We start from the raw sequence: 7476 nt of genomic DNA on the forward strand, positions 1-7476 counted from the left end.
AAAGCGATGCGCCCGGTCGGCTGGGCGGACGGACGCCGTCCGCGGTGAAAGCCCATGCTGCATCGCTCGCTGCAGCGCTCGCACCTCATCTCCCGCCCGTCACTACCTGATCCTTACCTGCTGCCTGATCAGTGCTGCCCATGTGCACCTCAACGAGCCACGGCTAAATATTTCAAGACACAGACATCTCGTCCCTGCAGGCGCTGCTTGTTAGCTAAAGCTGGCCTTGCTGGCTTAAAGCTCGTGTTCTTTCAGTTTGTCAAGCTAATGGCAACAAGCCTCCTGCGTCCGATATGCAAGGCTCATGAAAGCAGTGCTGTTTTCAGCGAACTAACTTTACGGAGGGCTTTATCAGATCAGACGTCTTGCAGTTGTGAGTTGCACATGTGCAGAATCGATCGGGCAGGAGGCAGACAGCAGATCAGGTAGTGACACCTGAGCATCACCCTGCACGAACCTCTCAGCCAATCACAGCGCGATAAATAACCTGCAGTCTGTTTCCACCACACTTCCTCTCACACATGCATACATTCCTCTCGTACACACAAATTTCCTTCAAACATACATATATTTTCTTCTTACATACATGTATTATTTGCAGTATTAAATGACTATTAATTGACTGCATGAGCATGAGAGCAAAATGCATGAATTTGTGTGTTAAATATGTAAATATGAGAATAAAAATGTGTTGGTGCAAGAATAAAAACAAGTTCACGCAAGAGTGACGATATCTGTGTGTGAAAGGAGAATGCATGTGTGTGTGTGAGGGAGAGAGAGAGAGAGGGCCAGAATGAATAAGGGCTCGTCCGGCCCCTCGTCGTCTTTGATATGCACACAGATCCCTCTGTCAAACAGCGGCGTGTTTCATTTTTAATGCAGCGAGCCTCTGGCTGGAGTTTTAGCACTGCGACAGTTTTCATATCGGCCTGCGTTTCTGACAGCCACGTCGTCAGCCAATGAGCGCCGTCATGTTACAGCGACGACAGGATGCTGCAGCCACAACATCAGGCCCTCCTTACGTGGAGAACAGAATAGAAGCGAGAAGCATGGAAGAGAACTGAACAAAGTACTGTAGAATCGAATAGAGTAGAACAGAATTGATTAGAAGGGAATAGAATAGGATAGAATAAATCTTTAGCTGTCCCAAAGGGAGTTTGTCTCGCACATAGAGAAAACCGGGAGTCCTACTTTTTCCATTTGTTCCTCTGCACCTGCACTCTTACGCTCCCGCCCCAAAAGACAAATTGTTCAGAAAATCCTGCAGCACGAACAGATGCAGGACAGATGCAGAGAAAATGTGCACCTCTACAGCACGACTGACCAATATGGGCCCGTGAAAGATGATATCAGTCCAGAGAGTTCTGTATTAAAGATGCCACTGGCAGATATTTTATGTAATATTGAAAAAAAAAAAAAAAACTTTTATGCCTTAAATTTCCCAAACCATTCCAAGGATTATTCTACTCCTTTACTCTTTTAGATGCAGTGTCTTAAAGGAGAATAAAGAAAAAAGAGGATATCATTGCTGTTGAATTTCACAGACAGTTTTCCATAGCTGTTTTCAGGAAAGGACCTTAATTATATCAGAAGAGGACAACATTGACCATCAACCAATATCTAATAAATGTAGATATCATCAGGATTTATTAGAAAACCCATATATTTTTTATTTTTTTACATACACAGGCACTTCTGTATCAGGTATCTCAGAAATGTTGGATTTCTCACAAACCTGCTGTAGTTGTGTCATTTAACTCCTTAATTAATTCAGTTTGTTGAGGCCAACTACCTCAATTCTCCATTCTTCACACACACACATACACACACTGTACATACATGCACTTTCTGTATGTTACTGTGTGATTAGTGTCATATAGAATAAGTACAGTTTTATGTAGGGTAATAATAACTGTTATTTCAAAGGGCTGTGCTGTTAGTACAGCCTTCTGTCAGTTCTCACAAAATCAGTATGAAATTGCTGCCGGTATAAAGCAGCCCTTACAAAGCTTTCTTCTTGGCTTCAGATGTGACATCGTAGTAGACGAAGAATGGTTATCGGGTGATTTTTTTTTTATTTGAAATGTGAGTCAGTGACTCCCAGGCAGCTGTCACACACTGAACATCGTCTCACCCCGGGCCGCGTCTCATTAGCATGGCAGACGCCATTCTCTCGCTCCTGTTTCGCCACAGTGGCCCGTCACCTGCTGCCGAGAGCTTTTCAAGGGGATTTTGCCTGCTCCACCGACGCAGAGGGGAAAACTTCCCTGCGGGTTTGCCGGCCCACTTTTCATGGTGGAGAACATCTCCTTTTCAGAGGAGCTGGGTCGTGCTGCAAAAAAAAAAAAAAAAAAATCCCCATCTTGAACAAGTCATTTGATCTTGTATTCGGGGTTTGTTTTAAAGAAGCAGTTCACCGAAAATACAAAACAGCTATTCGTCCCCTCACCTCTGGAGCGAGAGGTGAGGTTTCCAAGGTTTCCAGTCTGCCACGACCTTCCCTGTCTCCTCTCATCTTAATGCAACGGGGCTGGATAGGTGCTGTTTTGTGGAGCTCAAACCATCAAAAATTTACATGGGAAAGCCTCAACAGTAACACCTCTTTCCAAGAAGAATAACATAGCCTGCATAATCCACAGTCCTGAGGGCTCAAGAGTTTCTTTGAGAACTCTTTCCTGACGAATAATCTGTGCAAAGCTTACCGGCAAACTGTATCTATCCGCCTCTTATTTGTGCTCATTAGGCGCAGACAGTTACGGTTCGCCGATGTTCTTTGGCAGGATCCTGTTCCCAATGAGTTTCTCACATGGTTTCACAGTTTGAGCTCCACAAACAAATACCCATACAGCTGCACTGTACTGGGATGCAGGGAGACAAGGCAGGGGAGATGATTGTGACTGGAAACTGTGCCAAATCACATGGAAACGATCTGGATGGACAGACTGTGCTAGCAGTAAGTGAGGAAATATCATTTCTGTATTTTCAGTGAGCTGTTCTTTAATATTTCTCCATTTAAAGAAGAATGATTATTTTAAAATGACTTGATCAGTGTTTCAAAAGAATTTACCAGCGTGCAGGATTTAATCTCACGGTCATTAGGGTCAGCTCCTAATCAGATTCAGATTGCTTTTAAGAAATCTAGCCAGGTAAACTGTTGTTGCCAACACTTTGAAAGTCACATACACAATACAAGAAGCACTGTGGAGCGACTGCAGAGGATAACAGAGAAACTCCACACACGTATGGAAAGAAAAATATGGGAGGAATATAGGGGAGGGAAAAATATGAAGAACGTGTGCTCTTTGAAAGGTACTTCAAAGTATAATACAGGTTGCATCAGTTCAAAAAAAAAAAAAAAAATCAATAAGGTCAAACAATAATAACCCGCACCCTGTTATGTAAAGACGAACACCTTCAAAAAAAAAAAAAAAAAGGTTTTATCGGTGTGAAAAATGATGAGAAGATGAGAAGAGGTTTCAGTATTGCATCATCATCAGTTCTCCGACACGTAACGCTCACACAGCTGGATGCTGTTGGTTTATAATGAGCCGATGAGCCAATCAGATGTCAGAACATAGACCCAATTTGTTTTTCCAATGCAATGTCACATGCATATATTACAGGAAGTAGGAAACAAAACTTCTTATATATTACTTAACCCTATAAAGCCTGAACTATGAAAGAATTGGAAGAAAATTCCATTTTTTTGAAACTGAACCATTTATTTAGTCCTATAGCAAAATATATATATATATATTTAAAATCAAAAAATATGTTATTACACGACCTTTCTGGTGTATGATATATGATATGTAATTGGAGTTCCAATGGTGTGGTCCAGGGTGAACAGGGGAAGGTATACAACAGTATTTTGGTCAAGTATTTATTAAACTGAAAACGAAAAACGGAATTGAAAATGTGTATCACATATGATACAAATGGCTTTATAGGGTTGAAGCAAAAATACACTTTTTGGAGATCTTTCCAGTCTGCAGGAGACTAAAAAGAAAGTATGCCAAATGGGAAATCTGTCATAATTCATCATGCATTTTATAAGTAATTATATTTTTCCTCTTTTTTCCTGCAAAGAGAGATCAGTGCCAGTAGAGATTGTACCTGAGTTGCAATTGAAGGATTTGAAACTGAATGTGATTCTTTTGCCATAATTTCAAATTTGGTTCGCCGCAACTCTAATTTGGGTTTCTTCATTCAAATTCAGCCTCCTGAGACACAAAGGACTTTTATACCCTGAGTGACAACTGGAACACAGCTGCCTCCTCCACAGCTGCCAGCAATGGGCCAACACTCGCTTTGCCATCCAGATGTTGCAAACTGAACCAAGAATAAAGTTTCCTCATCCCTAATCCCTACAGAAATGTGATTCGGTGACACTGGTGCCATCACAAATTTTTAACTGTATGGTGGAGGGACAACAGGATATGAAAAAAAGTGGACTTTACTTAAAGTGCCAGAGCTCTGCCCATCTGGTTGGAGCTTTCCAGACAGACAGGTGTGGAGAGACACGTGTTAGCAGGCAACGACAGCACACCGGAGAATAGCATCAGCCTCAGATTCTCTGTGAGTGTGTGTGTGTGTGTGTGTATGAATGCGTGCATGCAGGGCCTGTGTGGGTGTGTGTTTGTGTGTGTATACGTCTGATTCATTCCAAATCCTTACATGATCAAAGCAGAGAGAGCAGGAGACAGACAGACAGGGAAAGACAGACGGCGCGGGAGATGGATGCGGTCCAGTCCTCAGCCGATCCATCAGGCGGAGGAATTACTCACTCCGCAGAGCGCCGGGCTGCAGCTGATGGATTTGAACTACAGCGGGGTCAAGGTGTGTTTAACAGGATGACGTCCGCGCGCAACACAAACACCTGCTCTGCCATATTTACCGACAGAAGGTGTGCGTTTCCCTCCCTCGCACACCTTTGAATGGCGCACATCTGGGCAGGACTGGGCCCTGTTCCTGCAGGTACGTAGTCGCCGTGTAATGTGGGCAGCAGGTTGCCAAGAGGCTGAGTTACAACTGAAAAAAAAAAAAAAGATGGTTAGTTCATCCTCAGCAGCAGCAGGAGGGTTATCCGGGCTTTAAGCTGCAGGCTGGAGGGGGGTTGGTTTTACCTCTGCGGTGCCTGACAGCAATGCCAAGGTACCCTGCAGGGGGCGCTGCAGGGCATCTTAGCATTGCTGTCACCTTGTAACCTTGTAATCTGGCATCCTTAATGAGATGCATGTGTGTGGGGGGCTGTGTGTGTATCTAACAAGGACACACAGGCCTACCTTGTGTAAAATTATAATCCCTGTAAAAGGCAAAAAAAAAAAAAAAAAAACACATGACACAGCAGTATTATTATTGGAGTATTTTGCACAGTGACAGATTATGGTCATGTCAAGGTGGTAACCCTAGATTTGCAAAACTCTTGCACACTATCTGCACATGACTCAGCACACTGGCGCTTGACTCGGCGCTTTGACACTGAGAGCCGCTTCAAAATAACCTTGTCTCACCGAGTTTGAAGACGACAGATTAAGGTTAATAACAAGGTTAATAACAAACAACGTGCACAATGAAGAAACTTTTAAAAAATCTGCGAGAGCTTCACAAATCTAGGGTTACCATCTAGACACAGCCACAGATTATCTCTCTAATTAGCTAGCCTACTCACCGTTATTGTGAAAACATCTCATAAACATCTTAAACATCTCATATTCTCAGGCTACTTTATTGTATTATATATTTCACATATTTAGTCTCTATTGTATATACTTTTAATTTTAATTTTTTTTTAATTTTGAATTTTTTGTTTTTATTGATGATGCTGCTGTAACGTGTGAATCTCCCAGTCTGGGATCAATAAAGTATACCTATCTACCTATCTAAAAAGGTGATTCGATTGATTGTGTCTATCATATACAACCAACAAACATGTCTCAGGTGATGTGATCACAAGTGGACACTGTAATCGGAAGACCACCTATCCATTTAGTGGGAGGAAGGAGCCTTTGATTATTCAGACTGCTGGTGTGAAGTTCTTGCATTGTGATGTCTCGGTTAGGTAATCCCAAAACGTAGAGAGGTTGGACACAGCTGCTGTGTTACCAAGCCAGAGATAAGCAACAGGATGGATGGGGAGTATTGGGAAGCGGCAACAGGAAATGTAAAAGTAAGTAGACGGGATGGGAGGGAGTTGGAGTAAGGCACAGAGGCATCAAAGTAAGTTTTTCTGACAAATCTGACGTCCATCACAAAGTCAGTGACGATGAGATGCACGATAACACCAGGTGTGAATCGTGATCTGTGTCTGAGCTGGCACTCTTTAAAAGGATGCAAATCTCAAGTCACCCCAATCTATTCTATACTATACCATGCTATACTATACTATACAGGACGAAGTACCTCCATTTCCTTGGATGTCCATTTTTACCGGATCGAGAGAATTTTCCGCCTCCTATTCTGCTTCTGTCTGCCCTGTGAAATATATTTCTCCATGAAAAGGAAGGAGTGGTGCCAGCGAACGAGTGGATGGTGAAATATGGAGCTGCTGGAGGGCAATATTCAGCCACGCTAATGAAGAGCCCTGTACAGATCACTGGGAAGATTAACAACTCGCTTTTCCTGTTCAAATCCGGATGGACAACTTAAGAGACCAGTGAGAGAATCGGGGCGACAGGAGAGTCTGGTTTGGTCCCTCCTTTCGGTAATAATTGGGAAGCTTTTTTTTTTTTTTTCAGGCTTGGAGGGAGCCCGGGAGCACGTACACAGGGCACAAAAACAGAGCAAAAAGTTGCACCTTGTTGAAAAATGATGCTCCTCTCCTCTGACTGGCTTTGGGTCCTTTGGGTGTGATGGTGCCTTTTCTTTCTTAGGTCCTGTGATACCTGGAAAGATGCAAAGACACAGCCTGTTTGAATGTAACCGGTACGATTCTCCGTTTGCTGTTCATTGTCTCTATTTAATGTGTCTTGCATGGCTGTGTTTTACTAACCACAGTCAGGCACAGGTGCAGCGTTGCGTTCCTTGTTACGAGCTTAGTTACCCGTCTTGAACTTGAACTTTGCAGAGACACTCTAATCTCTGCACTTATCAGCTTCCAAACACCCACTAATCTGTTTTAAACACCTCGCAGTGCCGCCTCACAACAAAAGCGCCTCGCCGCACTCTTTCGAGCTCAGGATGCGACGTTCTGCTAGTTTCCGCGGCACCTCGGCACGTGAGCTTTTCACATTCAAAACACAGCCGTTGCTCTCATTATCCGTTTCGCACTTTTTCTGAAGCGCTTTGAGAGTGCGTTTTGTAGATGATGCATGCGTTGGGTTGGTTTTATGTGCGTGTGCATGTTTGTGCCTGGCCTATCTTCCTGTTGTTCATGTTGGTGAATGGTAATATGAATGAATAATTAATTTGGCTGTGAACCAGTTATAAATGAGAGGTTTGGGTTGTTTTTTTTTTTTGTTTTTTTTTTTGCCACGC

The 7476-nt window shown here is 43.1% G+C and overlaps 1 long non-coding RNA gene across 1 annotated transcript; it reads right to left on the reverse strand.

The window, feature by feature from the left end:
* Window positions 1-1688: 1688 nt before the first annotated feature.
* Window positions 1689-6886, reverse strand: LOC115354636 (uncharacterized). Its single transcript, XR_003927786.1, has 3 exons — window positions 6797-6886; window positions 4898-5031; window positions 1689-2332 (listed from the first exon to the last, which is right to left on the reverse strand). It is a non-coding gene; the product is annotated as an uncharacterized LOC115354636 (long non-coding RNA).
* Window positions 6887-7476: the final 590 nt, after the last annotated feature.

This window comes from Myripristis murdjan, chromosome 22 (assembly GCF_902150065.1).
Source record: "Myripristis murdjan chromosome 22, fMyrMur1.1, whole genome shotgun sequence".
Lineage (NCBI taxonomy): Eukaryota > Metazoa > Chordata > Actinopteri > Holocentriformes > Holocentridae > Myripristis > Myripristis murdjan.